At 44.6% G+C, this 19,016-nt stretch overlaps 1 protein-coding gene across 1 annotated transcript in view; it reads left to right on the top strand.

The window, feature by feature from the left end:
- The first annotated feature begins 1,038 nt into the window (after positions 1-1,038).
- Positions 1,039-19,016, top strand: part of ZNF385A (zinc finger protein 385A) — a 354,552-nt gene continuing 336,574 nt past the window's right edge. The window contains exon 1 of the mRNA XM_066584303.1: positions 1,039-1,090. The gene's annotated coding sequence lies outside the window, so the exon portion shown is untranslated. The remainder of the gene's footprint in view (positions 1,091-19,016) is intronic.

Raw genomic sequence — 19,016 nt, 5'->3', positions numbered from 1 at the left:
ACATGACGTATAACATGAGCATATTCAGACAGTGTATTATGCGCATATTTCTGATACGTGTAATATGCAGTGCTAAAAGCATATTACTCACTCATATAGACTATGGGGATTTAACATATGCAGCAAATACACATGATACATGCATATTTCCTGTGTACTGTGTATTATGCGGGTCACCTACTCCCATGTCAGTAAGCCCTTCATAAGCGATACACAAATTAGGCTATCCAAGGAATCCCAGCCAGATTAGATGCTATTAGAGCATATAGACATAGAGGAGGGTCCTCAGCCCGGAACCCCCCTCTATGAGTAGAATGGGGAGATGCTGTGTACGAGCGGCTCCAATTCTGGGAGCTGTCCTACTATTACAAGGATGACCATTCGTCTGAATGGCGGCCATGGAACACTATATTTTCGCTGCAGCCTGAAGTGAATATCCCTTTAAGTTGCTCATGTGGCAGCTTCTATGCTTGCCTAGAATTGAAACTGTGAATGTATCTTGATAGTCGGAGGATCTCCATATAGGTCACATACAAAACTATTTTATATGCAGATAAGTAAGAAATGTGAGACAATCATTTATAATAGTAACCCGGCCTCAATAGTGCAGCTTATTAGGTGTAGGCTGTCTTCCGCCTCTCACTGCGGAGGCCTCTGCTGGAACCGGTGATCTGGGACACGGATACTTTTACAAGTGTCAGCGAAAGTTGTTGTGGAATATGCTTAAACAGCCGAAGGGAGTCTCTATCCTAATACATAGCCCAGAGTTGCTTCTCTCACACTGCTTTGCTCTCACAACTGCCATGTCAGCTGGGACCAAAAATTCTCCAAGTCGCCTCTGACCCCCCTGGATATCAAATGCTTGTACATATGTGCTAAGGAGGGCGGCCGGAGAGAGATCCTGGGAACATTCTGCTAGCTGGGGACACAGAACCTGGAAGGAATAAGTCAGAAACTGCAAGGAAGGAAGCAGAACTTCTTATCTTATCTTACTGCACAAGTCTTCAAACCCAAGGGGCGTATGACTGGAGGTTATGTCTTAAGAAGCTGAAGCCTGGGCTTGTCTGCCTTACAACGGAGCCACCTACAGGTATCGTGTCTGCTAGTTTCATCACCTCAACAGTTATCCAACACTTTTATGTGCCGTATATTTGCATTTCATTTACTAATATAATAAGATTATATTACTATATTGTTTCCTGTTGCTTATTTGGCGCAAACATATTCTGCAGCGCGGTACAAAGATTTTCGTCACTCATGTCAGTAATTGCCCCCAGATGGACTTAAAAGCTAATTTCCCCTTACGCTTTTACTTGTTCTTTTAGTAGGTGTGGTTTTAGACAAGACGACTGTTGGACGCTTAAGCGCTTGACTGCTGTCCCAACGAATATCGCTCCCATGCTTACACACAAGACTGATGTTTGCTCAGTAAATGGAGATGGAGCGTTCTGAAGATCTCTTCCGGGCAGCTCACCTCCATCCACTGAAAACAGGTAGTCATTCATAGATTCCCAGCTGGTGATGAAGGGATTCCCCCACTGGCGATGAAGGGATTCCCTCGCCGGCGATGAAGGGATTCCCCCGCCGGCGATGAAGGGATTCCCCCGCCGGCGATGAAGGGATTCCCTCGCCGGCGATGAAGGGATTCCCCTGCCGGCGATGAAGGGATTCTCCCGCCGGCGATGAAGGGATTCCCCTGCCGTGGCTGTCGCAGCCGTGGCAGAGTGTCGAAGAGTTCTCCCATTGCTTTCAATGGGGCTGGCGCTGCTGTGGTCGGCCCCATTGAAAACAGTGGTCGATATCGCAATAAGATAGAACATGCTGTGATTTTTTTTTTTACCACGCAACATCGCGTAAGTGAAAACGTCACCATTGAAAATCATTGGTTTCATAATTCTGCTTTTCCACACGCCTGTGTGAAACCGGCCTTAGTGAGCTGAAAAGGCAAGAGTAGCGACTAGTGAGCGACCGCTCGCTCCGCACCCTGTCAGGTGTCGTGCTTACATGGGTCGGCAGTCGCCCGTAATTGCTCAGTTAAGCAGTCTGTGTCAGCGTGGATAAACTCAGTATAATGTGCCGCCTCACTGAATAATACGGGTCCGTATGCTGTCTGTGTCCATTTCTTAAACGTATGTCACACGGATGAAAAATACGCTAGTGTGTCGGTAGCCTGAGGTCTCATTTACATGAGCGTAATATGTCATGTAATACGCAGTGAATGAAACTCATTAATTTCAATGTGCCTATGTATGTGTGCGTATTTTATACATGATTTGCGGTCGCATGAAACAACGCATTTACACACTGACAAAGGCCATTGAAGTGAATTGTACTGTACGGTTATTCGATGAATATGAATGATACATGCACATTAAATGAATGGCATTTCTCTCGTCTTTTTTGCGTGCAAAAAACGCATGCAGGGCCAAGATGCTCGGGGAATAGGCGAGTTTCGGTCAGTGAATACGATGCATAATCACAGACCAAAATATGCTTATGACTCTGTGAATGAGCCATTAGACAGTAAAAATGCGAAAAAAATGCTCACAGGCGTATGCACAAAAACGCTTGTATAAGCGCAGCGCTTTTACACCATGAACATTGCGCTTTCGCACGTATCTTTGCGCATTTTACTATACTTTTGCGCTGACAGGGACATTTTACTTGAGCACGGGACACAGCCGCTCCCTGAGTTAAATGGTAACTTAGTCTAATTAGTTCCCTATATGTTCTTTATTTTTCCCATAGAATTGCTTGCACAATTGCGTGGGTATAGACTCCTATGTGGCCTTTGGTGCACAAATTTGCCCTAACATGGAGCATGCTGTGTTTTTTTTTCATGCACACAAAATGCACGTGCAATAAGAGGAAAAATGAGAATGAACCCCAATACGTCCATGTGGATCGCCCTTACCTGTTTTTTGTGGTGGGGGGGTCTTACCTATATTTTGCTGAGTTTTTGACTGCAGTTTAGGTCTGTGTAGTTATCATATTTTGCATTAACGGTAAACTAAGTGACCTTCCTCTAATTCCAGACACTATAAACAATGTACTTTTGCAAACTTTAAGTCTTTAGTTTCTGCCGGGATTTGCAATTTCGTTAAAATCTTCAGGTCTTCCTCATCTACTCCTCTTATTCAATTAAAAGGTTGCATTTGCACCCAAAATATGTAATTCCCTATTATTTTGCTCCCCTCTACACTGGCAGAAGTTCTATACCATACTTGTTAATACTCCTAGAATGTATGGATGCTGGGAGTCTGCGGGGAGCAAACACTCTATGGTGCTGATCAGTGATAGGTGAGTGGCTGCTCCTTGGTGGCTCCTGTGAATCTTACTGGCAGACAGCAGGAACATTGGAGTGAAGAAAATGTGTGTGATTTATGAGAACACTGTCATGGGGGCAATGTTATGGAGGTTGGCCCCAAGTTGGATGCTTCCTTTTGTGATAACCTCTATATGTGCCCTATATTTGAAAAAGTACGTGAATTTTGGAATTATCTTAATTTCGTATGGATTACTAATACAGTGTAGTCTGTAGTCAGAGGGCAATTCTCTTCTGCAAATGCCTTTGAGCTCATCAATATTTCTGGGATGCCTTGCATGCACAGCCTTTTGATGGCACGGTATCTTCATAGGGTTAAGATCAGGACGCGGGCTTGGCCATTCCAAAAGACAAATAAATAATTGAAGGATAATTCCACCTACACAATATACAGTCTGTTCAGTTTTTGATGAAAAAAAACATAGAATTGGATTAATTCTGTGATATAGGATATTAATATTTTATTAGAATTAAACATGTTTGCACATTATTTCCAATACGTTAGAAAACACTGCAGTACCTAACGTCTTCCACATGAGGTCACTATGATCCACGTGTTACAGAATAAAGTCCTAAGCGGACAGACTCTGACAGCGTGACAAGTTGTACCACATGGAGATCAGAGCACAGAGCCTGTGTCTTCATTCAGTAAGTTTGTATTTACCATGAATGAACGAATGTGACAAAGTTGTGAAACATACTGTTGCTATTTAGTACAATATTACAAGCAGAAAGTTCTACCTCATATTACATGACCCAGTATTCTGTATATCCGCGATACACTCTTGGATCTGCAGTACACTTAAAGGGGTTGTCCCGCGGCAGCAAGTGGGTCTATACACTTCTGTATGGCCATATTAATGCACTTTGTAATGTACATTGTGCATTAATTATGAGCCATACAGAAGTTATAAGAAGTTTTTCACTTACCTGCTCCGTTGCTGGCGTCCTCGTTTCCATGGAGCCCGCCTAATTTTCGGCGTCTAATGGCCAAATTAGACGCGCTTGCGCAGTCCGGGTCTTCTTCTTTTCTCAATGGGGCCGCTCGTGCAGGATGCCGGCTCCGTGTAGCTCCGCCCCGTCACATGCCGATTCCAGCCAATCAGGAGGCTGGAATCGGCAATGGACCGCACAGAAGCCCTGCGGTCCACCGAGGGAGAAGATCCCGGCGGCCATCTTCAGCCGGTAAGTAAAGAAAAAAAAACCCCGTTTCGGCGCGGGACAACCCCTTTAATATAAAACAAGTCTTGTTATTTGTATAGTGCCAACGTATTCCGCAGCACTTATGACCATTGGAAAAGTTAAATCAATTTTGGGGGAAATTTACTTAGACTGGGACATATGTGACCATATGTGCGCCAGACAGAAATCTACGCCAGCTACAAGAAGGTGAGCTGGAATGCAAAAGATCCCAAAAACTGCAAATTCTAGCGTGAATACGGTGTGTCCAATATTTGGGACTTTTATATGTTGGTAAAGTTGTGCAGACACCTTCATGAATTCCCCTGTGATTTATGTGGCATCACAGTCAAGTGCTTTTGTTAGTAGTATCTTAAGACGTAGCTCCAACAAAATGTAACACATAAACAATTCAAAGCGCCCCAAAATAAGCTGTGCCACTAAAGTTCCCAGTAAATATATGGTATCTAGCATATATTTGGGAAACAGAATCCCATATCCCCTTCTCCCCTTCTCATACAGAGTCAAATGATAAAATGCTGGCTTTCCTCCAAAGTTTTTTTCTTTTTCACATGTCGCATGACAACTTGTAAATAAAACTAACACACTATGCCCCAAAACGCAGTACACCCCCCTCCCCTCCCCGCACACCAACTACCCTGTTTTCCTGAAAATAAGACATACCCTGAAAATAAGACACATCATGATTTTCCAGAATTTTTGAGGATGCAAAATAGTTTTTCAGGCTTTTTGATGATGCTTGAAATATAAGCCCTACTCCAAAATTAGGCCCTGCTAACAGTTAATTTAAAAAAGTCAATTTAAATAGTGTCCAGGCGGCTATACACGTAAAAAAGTTAAATCTTTTTGAACAAAAATTAATATAACACACTGTCTTATTTTCGGGGAAACACGGTATGTCCAAATCAATTACCCCAACTGGGTCATGTTATAGTATATAAAAATAAGTATATAATGGACACAAATATAAATTATATTTTGGTTGTTTTCAATAGGATAAGAAACTGTTGTGACAGATCATGTAGATGTAAGGAGGATACGGTTCAGCGCTGTTTAATGATAGTATGGTGTTTTCTTTGTAATGGTACAGTCTGTTTAAGAGGGGGCGGCAACAAAGGGACAGAGCTGAGCAGGGAGGAGAGACAGGAAGTAGTTAAGAGAGGTGCTTGGTGCGGGATGGAGGTTGAAGCAGGAGTCTCTCCTGGTGGACTGCATGGTCGCAGATACAGTCCTAAGGACCTTTCCCTCCTGGAGAAAGAGATACAGCCATTAAGAAGCATGCAGTGTGCAGAGAGCAGCTAAGCTGTGGACAGAGGAAGAAGGGAGTCTCTCCAGGTTTGTGCTACAAGGCTGCAGCAATTGTCCTATGGGCAATGTTCCTCTAGTGAACAGGGAAAGGGGTGCCCAGATGATTGGGGATGACTCTCTTCCAGGCCTGCTGGAGCAGATTCAGTGTTGTTGTGATGGGAGGGAATGGAGGAACCACTTGGCATTGAAGGCTTGGCCATCCCCAGTCATCCGGGCATAGAGTTGTAGATATCCCGGATTACCGGGTTATTTTATAGTTAATAAGTAGAGATGAGCTAGTATACTCGGTAAGGCACATTACTCGAGCGAGTAGGGCCTTAGCCGAGTATCCTCCCGCTCATCTCTAAAGATTCGGGGGCCGGCGGGGAGCGGCCGGGGGGGGGGGGGGGAGAGGAGAGGAACGGAGGGAAGATCTCTCTCTCCCTCTCCCCCCCCCCCCCCCGCTCCTAGCTGCAACTCACCTGCTCACCCGCTCCGGCAGCCGAATCTTTACAGACGAGCGGGGAGATACTCAGCTAAGGCACTACTCGCTCGAGTAATGTGCCTTAGCGAGTATACTCGCTCATCTCTAATAATAAGGCATTCACCAAGGGTGACTGCTGCTCCCTATATCTATCAGGCTGACATCGACTCTGAAAACTGGGAAAGCCTGGAACCCGCTGCCCACAGTCCCTTACGTGGAGAAAGGGGTCTGTTATGTCTCCCAACCATCCCAGATTTGGTGGGGCACTCCTGGATTTTGGGGGTTATCCAGGGATACAGGAGACATGTCCCACAAGGATTTTTGGGAGGAAAAAAAACCAGCCTCTCTTTTGTTCCCTCCACCACTTCTGTCTGTGCCGCTCACTTCCAGCTAATGTGATAATGTGCCGTGTAACACATGATCGTTTCAGCCAACTACTGACCTCTGCCATACCAGCACCGATGCTTGGCTGAAGTGATCAGATGATCGTGCTGCCCGAAAGTGAATAAGGGATAGGAGTGGTGCAGAAAAGGGGCATTACTACTGAGTATGGTAAGCACTGTGAGAGTGACATTAAAGGGCACTAATACTGTGAGAGGAAACCAAAGGCATGTCTTAGCGTAAAAGGGGAGTGGTGGAATGTGGGAAAAATGCCACATTGCCCTTCAAGTGCTGCAAGAACTGATCCTCCTTACATTATTCAGAAGTTGAGAGATATGTAATGTATTTTGAAAGCTTCATGACTTCTATGTAAAAGCAAGAAGGGAGTAAATTCAACCAAGAAACTTCTTTCTCTGCATTTGGGTTCTGGTTGCTGGAGTGAAAAGAGAAAGGTGGGCACCAGTGCGACCTGACAGTCCTGATCTTGGGCTGTCTAATTTAAAGGGGTTTTCCGGGACTTTACTATTGATGACTTGTCCTCAGTAATAGGTTATCAATGGCTGGTTGGCGAGGCTTCACCATTAAGGATCCTTTTTGATCAGCTGTTTGCTGGGCCAGCTGTCATGGCGGACAGAGCCTGCACTGTGTCTGCAGAAATGTCATATATAGTTGTAGTTGTAGATGGATACATTTTCTTTTGCTTTATTTTTTATTTTTGTCACCACAACCCGAAAATAAAACAATCTGGGGTGACTTGTACCGCAGTGCTGCTGTGCGGACTGCACATTTCTTGTATTCTTGTTGCAGAGCTCCTGTCTTCCCCCCGGAGATGACTGTTCTGCTGCCGAATCCTTTACATTGTTTGAACGTTAAAAATAGTGTTTGTAACAATTTTTTACGTACTGTCTAATAAAACTGTAAAATAAAACAAAACTGTCACAAAAAGATATAAAAACTCCTTTTTTTCATTCTTTATATATTTGTTTTCCAATTATAAATAACTAACGTTGTCCAATACAGCCATCATTTCAGGTTTACATGTTTTCAAAGGCTCATGTCAAACAGCAATAAGAGGTATAGCCTGGATGGAGAACATGTCATTGTAGGGGGTAAACTAGTTTGGACCCTGTGCACCAACAGTATTGTTGAGTTTGGAAATTCCTTTCTGCTAGGACTTGTCTGTTGGCTCATCGGGACCAAAGTAGAATGAACTGACAAGAAATGGTGGCTGCAGGGGTGGGGATACCACGGAGGGAGGAGGAGTGGGAGTCGCAAAGGTAGCGTGAAGAGAGAAGAAAAGAGAAAGAAAAAAAGAAAGAAAATTTTAAAAAAAAGGGAGGAGGGGGGGGGGGGGGGGGGAGAGCGTCCCACACGCCTAACCCCTTTTCCTTCCCTCTTTGGGGGGAGAGGGGTATGGGAGCTGTAAAAACTACTTTTAAAATAGCAAAAACCCACAAGATGGGAAGATTGTTAAAAAAAGTTAAGAAATACTTGTGGTGTTAAAGGGTTAATATTTGCAGGACAAATCAATAACAGTAATGTAACTAAAAAAATTGCAGTCCAACATAATTAACCTGATAAATCGCTGTTTTTAGTTGAAGTGATATTTCTCCATAGCAGGTAATTTACCTGTCAGTGTAGTAGAGTAATAGTACAAAACAGGGCCAACAATTAGGACGTGCCGCTCATTCTGAGTAACTGAATCATTAATTGAAAAGATTTCAAAATAGCATTAAGGAGTTAAACTGGTGAAGTCATTAATTCTGTGGAATAACAGATGTTAATTTTGGTTCTCATTTAAGGTAGTAGGATGATGAATGCTGCACATGTTGGTTATTCTGCATTTCCTTCTGAAATACTGGTGAAAATGGGTCATTCCAGATAATGTTCTGATGAAGGATGTGCTTAGGTTAAGAGATTGATTGGAGAGGGAAAAACATATAGAGAAGTGCAGCAAATTATAGGCTGCTTAGCGAAAATGATCATGAATGCCTAGAAGTGGCAACGCAAACCTGAAAGACACAGAAGAAAGCGGGAAACTAACTGTCCGAATGGGGCGAAGAATAGCAAAATGGCAGAGACTCGGCCAATGATCACCTCCTGCAAGAGTCAAGAAGATCTGGACTTTTCAGTGAGTTCTGATACAACCAGTAGACGAATAACTGAAGCCAAGTTACCAGCAAGAACTCCCTGCAAAGTCCCTTTGTTGAGAAAAAAAAAGGTTCTGAATAGTTTAAAATTTACAAACATATTGACTAGAGATGAGCGAGCATGCTCGTCCGAGCATTAGCATAATTGAAAGTACTCCTTACTCAAGCGAGCACCACACAGTGTTCGAGAAAATTTCACCCTCTCCTCCCCACATGTTTAGCGGCTTTTTTAGCCAAAGAACATGCAGGGAAGGCTTGGCACCTCCTGCTCTGATGTGCCAACCCTGTGCACGTCTATAGCAGTGATTGGCTGGCCAGATCAGGTGACCTAGGATCATAAAATTCAGGTCACCTGATGCTCGCCTCACATGGTGGCTGGAGTGGCTGAGGGACAGAGCTGCTGTGAATGAGGGAGAGCGGTAGTGTAGGTTAGAAGAAGCGTTTAGGCAGGGAATCCATCTTCAAAGAACCCAACAGCCCTTTTTAGGACTACAACTCCACTTTTGTGCATCATCAGTTTGGCTGCCTGGGACCAGTAGTGCACACAAAGCATTCACAAGCATCCCGGCTGTATACTGCATACTGTTACCAGTTCTATACAGTATGCTGCTACTGGTGTACACAGACTATATAGGAACTAACAAAACTCCCCATTTTTCACTTTTTTAGTTGTTTTTTTGCTAAAAGCGTTTGCATAATAGGCCCAAGTGTGTGTTCTCTTGATCCACACTATATAACAAGACTGTACACATTTTATACTGTCTATTTTTGGCTTAAAGCATACGTAAAATACTCTTAGTGTGTGTCCTGTCAATCCGCTCTATATAACAAGACTATACACATTTTACACTTGATGAACAAAGCCTGGATTTCCCCAGACTTCTGACTTCTCTTCTCCACCGGTGGAAAGCAGCTTAACGTAAAGTATCTTTAAGCTGGAACTGGAGAACCATGCACCCTCTATCACCCCAAAAAGGGTAGAAGTAGCTTGGTCTGTCCTTCTCTGATCTTCCTCTTCCTCCTAAACCAGCATGTCAGCACGCTGAACAGTCAATTCTTCAGAGGGCCAAAAGGCTCTGTAAAAACTATTTTTTCTTTGGAGGGTTGCCTCCAGGCTCTGTCAAAACAATTTTTCTGAGGGCCGCCTCCAGGTTCTCGCCCCCAATTTTGAAGAGGTTTACCCCTAGAGTCCACAAATGTATCCCAGCACAGTGTCCAGCTATCTGACACCGAGACAGAATGAATTGTCCTGGTTTGGCCACTCTAATTTCTTCATCGTCTTTCCCTGGGGCACTGGTTAAAAAGCCCCTCAGGGAGAGGCAGGGATGGGGACAGGCGGTAGAGCGCCTGTTGGTGGACCGTCACCTGGATCCTATTAAGCAAGTACGAGCTCTATGTTAAAAAAATATTTCAGGGGTTCACCTGCACTCTGGGTAAACAAATACCCTGTGCACTCACTCAAAGAATCTTTCAGTTTTTCACCTGCAATCTTGAGTTGTTTTCTTCATTAAAAACGTAGAAGTTCTGGCCTCTGAGTCCCCCTTATGCTGGTGTTTGTGGCTAATAAAATGCTGCGACGGAGGTGGCATGGGATGGCACTTACAATCATACATTAATTTGTCTGCGATTTGTCAGCTATGAAGCACAATTTGAAAAGGGTCACACGGTGTACGGAAACGTATCCCAGCGCGGTGTCCATCTTTGGCCACTAATTTCTTTACAGTTCATGCTGTCATTCCCTGGGACACTGGTTAACAAGCCCCTCAGGGAGAGGCGGGGGCTGGGACGGGCGGTAGCTTGCCTGTCGGTGGACCGCCACCTGAATCCCATTAAGCAAGTACGAGCTGTCGCTCAAAAAATCTTTCAGGTTTTTACCTGCACTCTTGGTAAACATTTTTCGGCACAGTGAGGGTTCTAAAGTAATCTCTAAAACGTAACCTTTATTCAAAGTCTAGAATAAAAAGGATTTGTTTAATCAAAATCCTAGCTTGTAGACACACGAACAAAAAAAAAAAAAAAAAGAAAGTGTAAAATCTAACCCCTGTCGACTGATGGGGAAAGAACAACCAATGAGCCGCCTTTGAAAAAGTGTCTGGTAACAGTGGTACCGGGATATCAAAGTTCCCAATTATTTTCAAGTACTAGTCTCTGAAACTTGAGATTGAGAATAAATTAAAGTTTGGCTCAATGGAACTAAAAGTAATGTTCCCACTTCCGTGAACAAATACTGCAGCTATTCAATATGTCGGTGATCAGTCACCAGCTCCAACACAGAGCGGGTGCATCATTCCTACTATAGATGAAAGCTGTCTATTTCATCAACAGGCCGTGGCTGTGTATCCAGATTGTACAATGGCACACTTTTTACGGCTAGTCAAAGAAAAAATAGATGTAGAGCTGACAATAGTCAATCATTACGGCTCAACACAGAATCTTTGTAAGCCTATGGCAAACATAGGCCAACACGTGCAGTACAAATGGCTGCTATATGGGTTCTTAGTTGGGTTCAACGCGTTTCCGCTACGGATAAAGTAGCCTCATCAGGAACCACCAGAGTTGTAATTCAATAGGTCAGCTACAAAGTAACCGGTAAATCCCAAAGACGGGAGGTACCCTACTTTAGATAGGAGGAGATAGACGATCCTATCACTAAGTAAAGACAGATAACCCAGTTTCCCCCAGAATAAAGTTGCAGCAAATAAGGTAAAGAGGTAAGTCCCCAGTAGGGAGATACCCTTCATCCACTAGGAGGAGATAGACGATCCTATCACTAGGTAAAGATAAATAAGCCCAGTTTCCCCCAGAATAGAGTTGCAGGAACAAAATAAAAAATGGCAGCAACCAGCCTCAGTGGTAGGCAGGTAGCTACCACAATAGCTACCTGCCTACCACTGAGGCTGGTTGCTGCCACCGACATATTGAATAGCTGCAGTATTTGTTCACGGAAGTGGGAACATTACTTTTAGTTCCATTGAGCCAAACTTTAATTTATTCTCAATCTCAAGTTTCAGAGACTAGTACTTGAAAATAATTGGGAACTTTGACATCCCGGTACCACTGTTACCAGACACTTTTTCAAAGGCGGCTCATTGGTTGTTCTTTCCCCATCAGTCGACAGGGGTTAGATTTTACACTTTCTTTTTTTTTTTTTTTTGTTCGTGTGTCTACAAGCTAGGATTTTGATTAAACAAATCCTTTTTATTCTAGACTTTGAATAAAGGTTACGTTTTAGAGATTACTTTAGAACCCTCACTGTGACGAATTAAGTATACATCCAGGTGTTCTTCCTGCTACTGAGAAACCCACTCTTGGTAAACAAATCCTTTAAGGGGTTCACCTGCAGTCTTGGTAAATGAAATCTTTCAGGGGTTCAACTACACTCTTAATAAACAAATCTTTCAAGGGTTCACCTATAATCTTGGTAAATAAATCTTTCAGGGGTTCACCTGCACTCTGGGTAAAATCTTTTGTTTTAGAATGGGTTGTTGAATTGTGGAGATGTGTAGAAGTACTGTTATCTGAGTCCCCTTTATGCCCACTTTTGTGGCTCATGATATTTTGTGACGGAGGTGGCATGGGATTGGAATTATGATCATACGTTAATTTATCAGCAATTCTTATCAGCATTTTGGGCTATCGCCCACAATTTTAAAGAGGGTAGCTGCCAGGCCCTGCCAACCCTCTGCAGTGTGTGTCTCCGGTTCCTCCTCATCCAATACGCACTTATAAATAGACAAGAGGGTGATGTGGCTATCAAGCGACCATGTGGCATGAGGACAGCTGAATGCTGCGCTGGGAAAAATTTCAGTATGCTGTGGCCTACTGAGTAGGCGAAGGGGTGCGCCTTACCCCGTCTGGGATGGGGACAGATGGACGCTGTGCTGGGAAAAATTTCAGTACGCTGTGAACTACTGAGTAGGCGAAGGGGTGCGCCTTACCCCGTCTGGGATGGGGACAGCTGGACGCTGTGCTGGGGAAAATTTCAGTTGGCTGCTGACACAGGCTTGTGCTCGTGCCTGCATTCTGGGGGGGATGGGACAGCAATGCCAGCATGTAATGCAGGAGAAGAGGCAGTTGTTTCACCCGCAGGCAGTGATTGGCCTTCGTTCCACCTAGTGTGGTGCTTAGCTAAGATGTGCCAGCGCGTGTGCCTTGCTGATTATGGTCTGGCCCAACTAAATTGTTAGGGGGGTGACCACCAGGCTCTTGCCCACAATTTGGCTTAATAGCGCGACCTCGGAGCCTCAGATGCATCCATGCATGCTGCCCATGCTGTTCCCTATCCATTTCTGTGGTGTTTCCATCACTTTCAGATGTTTTCAGGTGAATCACACACCTTCCCCTATGCAGAGCATGGGTCACCTTGAAAAATTCTCGAGTCTCCCATTGACTTCAATGGGGTTCGTTGTAATGCTCGAGCTCTCGAGCATTACAAAAAGTTCGGCTTGAGTAACCAGCACCCGAGCATTTAGGTGCTCGCTCATCTCTAATATTGACTGTCCCAAAGAGAAGTGGTGCAACATTTTTTAGACTAATGAAAGCAAAATTGTTGGTTTTTGGGCCGCAGACTTTGTTAGACCCCCAAGCACTGAACTGAAGCCACAGTACACTTGGAGGACAATAAAGCATATTGGTGCAATGATCCTGATATGGGGATGTTTCTCATACCACAGTGTTGGGGCCATTTATCACATACGAAGGATCTTGAGTCAGTTTGAATATATCAAAGTATTTAAGGAGATCATGTTGCCCTATGCCGAAGAAGAAATGCCTTCGAAATGGGTGTTTCAACACGACAATGACCCAAAACACACCAGTAAGCAAACAACATCTTGGTTACAGGCCAACAGGATTGAGGTACTGGAGTAGCCAACTCAATCCCCTGGCATCAATCCCATAGAGAACTAGTGGGGTGACATCAAAAATGTGGTTGATGAGGCAAAACCCAAAAATGTAGAAGAACTGTGGCATGTAGAACAATCTTCCTGGAGTGGAATGTCTGTTCAGATGGGCCAAACGTGGGTAGACTCCATGCAACACAGATGTAAAGCAGTTCTCAGGAACAATGGTTATGCCATTATGCCTCCCTTAACTATCGCTCATGCCCCTTTAAGACATATAACACTGGAGGTTTCTGTACCTCATTTGCACTTTTAATGACACAGCTATTCAGTCTATGAAGGGTTTTATACTGGTGGGTTAACATTGGTTCAATGAAGTGGGTTATTCAGGTCTGAATTGCAGTGTAATGCACATTTACTAGAACATCATTGAGTTTTAGGTGATGCCTTGCAGTCAATTGCTTTGCTATTGTAGTGCATCTATATACGCTTCATATATATCAATTTTGTGTAATTTTGAACTCGGAATAAAAACTTCTTTCTATAAATGTCTTTGCTGCTATGTAATTGTCCATTTAATTTCCCATCTGGTTAAACAGCACTATAATGTAGTTCTGTGTGGCTCATTTAATGCTTATCTCCTTTCTTGCAGTTTACATTTGTGATGCATTTGATTTATGGCATAGTTAACTCTTTAATGCACTTATCCTCTAGAGTTTCTGTATTTAATATCACTGCTCCACAAGTGCTGAACAATGGAAATGCCTGTTTTATGCTGCTCCATTAAAGGGGTTGTCCCGCGAAACAAAGTGGAGTTATACACTTCTGTATGGCCATATTAATGCACTTTGTAATGTACATTGTGCATTAATTATGAGCCATACAGAAGTTATTCACTTACCTGCTCCGTTGCTAGCGTCCTCGTCTCCATGGTGCCGTCTAATCTTCAGCGTCTAGTCGCCCGATTAGACGCGCTTGCGCAGTCCGGTCTTCTCCCTTCTGAATGGGGCCGCTCGTGCCCGAGAGCGGCTCCTCGTAGCTCCGCCCCGTCACGTGTGCCGATTCCAGCCAATCAGGAGGCTGGAATCGGCAATGGGCCGCACAGAAGACCTGCGGTCCACCGAGGGTGAAGATCCCGGCGGCCATCTTCACAAGGTAAGTCAGAAGTCGCCGGAGCGCGGGGATTCGGGTAAGTACTGGACGGTTTGTTTTTTTAATGCCTGCATCGGGTTTGTCTCGCGCCGAACCGGGGGGGCTATTGAAAAAAAAAAAAACCCGTTTTGGCGCGGGACAACCTCTTTAAGAGCAGTGGCAACGTACGGTGCATCCTGCGCATGCGTTGGTTTGTGCCGGGTGCAGAGCTAGGGAAAGCCTTCATTGGAAGGTGCCTGTCAAGCCTCCTGATTGGGGCGGACTTTGAGCACTCACAGCCAGTTGCTGGGCGACATCCCAGCATTATCTGATTGGCCACCAGCCAGGCATTGATGTCGGACAGCTTCTTCCTTCCTCATCTCTATATTATCTGAATAGCCATTGGCTAGATAGCAGTGCCGGAGGGCGATATCGGACAGTGATTCACAGCCTGATATCACTCTCACAATCCTTCTGAAAATCCCTGGATGCGAGGGTAATATCGGGATTCCTTCATCGCTGCCACAGCTGTCACAGCTTCAGAAGAAGATTGTGATGTTATCCCATTGGTTTCAATGGGCCGGCGTTGCTGCCCCCAGCCCTGTTGAAAACATGTTAACCCTTTCCAATCCACTGTCTGACTTGTGAAGACATTATGATTTAAGGCTGTACAGTTCTGATGTTGGAAGACGCCCGTTGGGGTTCTCTTACCGTATATTGCCAGCCTCTCTGCTGTCGGAGCCTATCAAACGTGTCACCTCATGCAGTACTGACTTTAGCCAGCATATAGCGCTGTTGTATAACAGCAGAAAAAGAGTAAGCCCCCTAGGAAAACCAGGATACAAATTGGATTGGAAAGGGTTGAAACCCCTGGTTGCAACAGCCTCACATCCCTGCAGGGCTGAAGGAATCCCCCGATGTGGCTGTCACAGCCATGGCAGGGGATCGCAATGTTCTCCCATTGTTTTCAATGAGGCCAGCGTTGCTGCTGCCTGCCCCATTGAAAACAATGGGAGATATCGCAAAAAAAAACAACATGGAGGTTAGAGACCGAGCCAGTTTGAGTCTGGCAGGTCTATTTGTAGATTACTAACTCCCTTCTTCATACACCTCTAATTAGTACAACAAAGTGAGATGTGTGTATTTGTAGTGAGATCATTGATATCATTAATTACAGTGTATACTTGACATTACATAACTTTCCTATGATTTAAGGGGTTTTCAACAATTTTTGCCTTCTGCTTCTGATATCTATATTAATGGACTTTAATTACCGGTCCTTTTTGACCTACACTTGTCCGTAATTAAATGTGGCAGATGGTTTTTGTATTCTATCTTTTGCCTACCCCGCCTTCATAGGCCGCAGCGTTCATATATCTACAGATGCGGATTATTATTGCACAATAAGTTGTGATTTGATGATCTGCTCAGTAAAATTCTATTTTAAATTAAGTTTAATAAAAGTTACATTTTGGATTCTCTTCAGTGAGGGGCTGTTACATACTATGTTCAATGTATTTAGCCTTCAGTGACTAGTAATTCAAAGTAAAGTGAGATCTTAAAACATTTTTCAGTTTTTACATTACATTTTTGATTTCTTTTAATAGAAAACTGCTGACACGGCTATTTTTTGAACAGCCAAAAATTCCCTTTTCTTTACTTTCTGTAAAGGATTAACACAAGCGGGATTCATTTTGTTATTCTTTTGATTTGAAATTGAGTGTGTACGGTAGTATTTTCAGGGTTTTTATAGAATTCTTGGGCTATGTTCACACGGGGCCAGGGGTGTAACTATAGAGGGTGCAGGGGATGCGGTTGCACCCGGGCCCAGGAGCCTTAGACCTCATGTCCACGGGGAAAATCAGGCCCGGTCCGGATTCTCCATAGAGAATCCGTAGCGGGTCCCTCCTGCCCCGCGGACATGAGCGCTGAAAATAAGAATTAACTTACCTCTCGCCCGCTCCGGATCTTCCCTTCGCCGCGGCGTCATCTTCTCTGCGGCGCGGCCGGATCTTCTTTCTTCGGCCCGGCGGATGTGCAGGGCACGTCGGTTGCGTGCCGCGTGCATGCGCCGGCCCGAAGAAAAGAGATCTGGCCACAACGGAGAGAAGATGGAGCCGCGGCGAAGGGAAGAACCGGAGCGGGTGAGTAAATTCCGAATTTTGTCTCCCGCGGATCCGGACGGCTTCCATAGGCTTCAATAGAAGCCTGCGGGAGCCGTCCCCGCGGGAGACCCGCACGAAAATGGAGCATGGTCCAGATTTTTTCATGCTCCATTTTAAAAAAAATCACTTTTATTGACCATCCGCGGGTATTTATCTACCCCGCGGGTGGTCAATGCATCCCTATGGGATGCGGATCCGCGGGCAGGAGAAGAGTTAAAATCCGCTGCGGATTTTAATTCTTCTTTTGCCCGTGGACATGAGGCCTTAGGGGGCCCATAACGCCTCTCTTCTCCATACAGGGAGCCCAGTACTATGAATAAAGCATTATAGTTGGGAGCCCTGTTACAGGTTTTGCATTGGGGCCCAGAAGCTTCAAGTTATGCCTCTGTGCAGCATGGTTTAGGTATGGGTACAGGTACAGATACAGATAGAGGGGGGGGGGGGGGGCCAGCTCACCTTTTGCATATGGGCCCCTGAGTCTTTAGTTAAGCCCCTGCACGGGGCGGATTTCTGGTGGAATTCCCACGGTTTGGCCGCCCCGAAAAACCGTGGGAATTCCACTGAAAAAGCTTTGAAATGCCACAGGTTTTTGGAGTGGTTCGGCCACCCGCATTCTGCTGCGGTTTTCTCTCCCCATAGAGAGGAGTGAAGCCACAGCAGAAAAAAAAAATAGACATGCTGCATATTCTAAATCCGCACCACAATGCCGGTTCCGGCCGGCTTTGCTGCGACGGATTGGCTGCCTCGTGTGGACGAGATTTTTGCAAATTCTCATCCACATGGCTGGCGAACTCCAGGTTTAGCGGCCACAGGCGGATTTGCCGCAGCAAAATTCAGCACGGAAATTCCGATGCAAATCTGCCCTGTGTGAACCCAGCCTTATAATGATTTTGGACTTGAATTGCTTTTCCAACTTTCAAACTTTACTGCAACAAATCAATGATTTTACTAATCTGCATTATGGTCTCTGCCAATCTGGATGAAGGACTCTATTAGTTATATTTTCATTATAACAGCCATGTTGCTGGGTCGGTGGTACGCTTTGACCTTGGAATGTCACTTCATTCACTGTCTCCTACAGAATATGTCTGGGTACAATAATATTTGAGATGCTTCCCCTCTCCTGCGCCTCTATGAAGGTGTCATCTTTATTGCCCTCTATTACAGAAAACCTTGGCATTGGAACAGGTGGTATAATCCCCATCTGCGATGTTTGCATAACCGACTCAAGGCTTCAGTTTCATGTTCCTTTTTGGAGCAAAGTGGAACCTGACACACGACTTTATATTGTCCGCGGTTTGATATTTCCTACACGGCCATGCCTTCAAATAATTGTGCTTACCATCTAATAAAAAACACCCTTGTGATTACTGCAATGCATCTCGCAAGATCCTCCAGCGTTCTCGGAGGTCTTCTTGGGTTTTATATTAAGCTTGATGTTCAGACAAAGGACAATCTGCCTGTCTATCTTGTTTGCCCCGGCCAGCTACGCCAGCTACGAACTGCTTGTTGGGCAATGTACTGAAATAGGCTATGGTGTGGTATGGCAGGTCCTGTCTAGTACAGCAGATCTTACATAGCCTGTTTTCTTTGTCCTATATTTTGGGTTTATGTGGACTCTGCTCAAAGTAGGACATTCAGTTAAATCAATGGCTTTTATTACTGCACTTGAATAAACTTGCTTCTACTCGGAATGATTATTGTTCAAGTTCCCCCGATCCAGCAGAATGTGACCGATTAGCATTCAGTGTAAATGCATGCCGCAACTGAACAACGAATGAGAACTCATTCGCTTCTCGCTCGTTGTTCCGTTTCTGCATACATAAAGCTGAATGACGGATTCTGTTATGAATGACTACCTGTTTACTTTGAATAGAGGCGGGCGGGCCGGAACGATCCCACTCCGAGTCAAGAGCTACCCTATACGTCCTTTGCATATTCACAATCACTCTGCACATTAATGCTATCTTCGGTATTTGCATCACTTGCCCGACTGTACCGCCCATGCGGGATATACACCGTTGTTTAATATATTCACAGTAGCTTTAGGCA

The sequence above is a fragment of the Eleutherodactylus coqui genome, chromosome 1, assembly GCF_035609145.1.
Source record: "Eleutherodactylus coqui strain aEleCoq1 chromosome 1, aEleCoq1.hap1, whole genome shotgun sequence".
Taxonomy (NCBI): Eukaryota; Metazoa; Chordata; class Amphibia; order Anura; family Eleutherodactylidae; genus Eleutherodactylus; species Eleutherodactylus coqui.
Note: the sequence above shows the minus strand (reverse complement) of the source record. Positions and strands in the feature narration are given on the sequence as shown.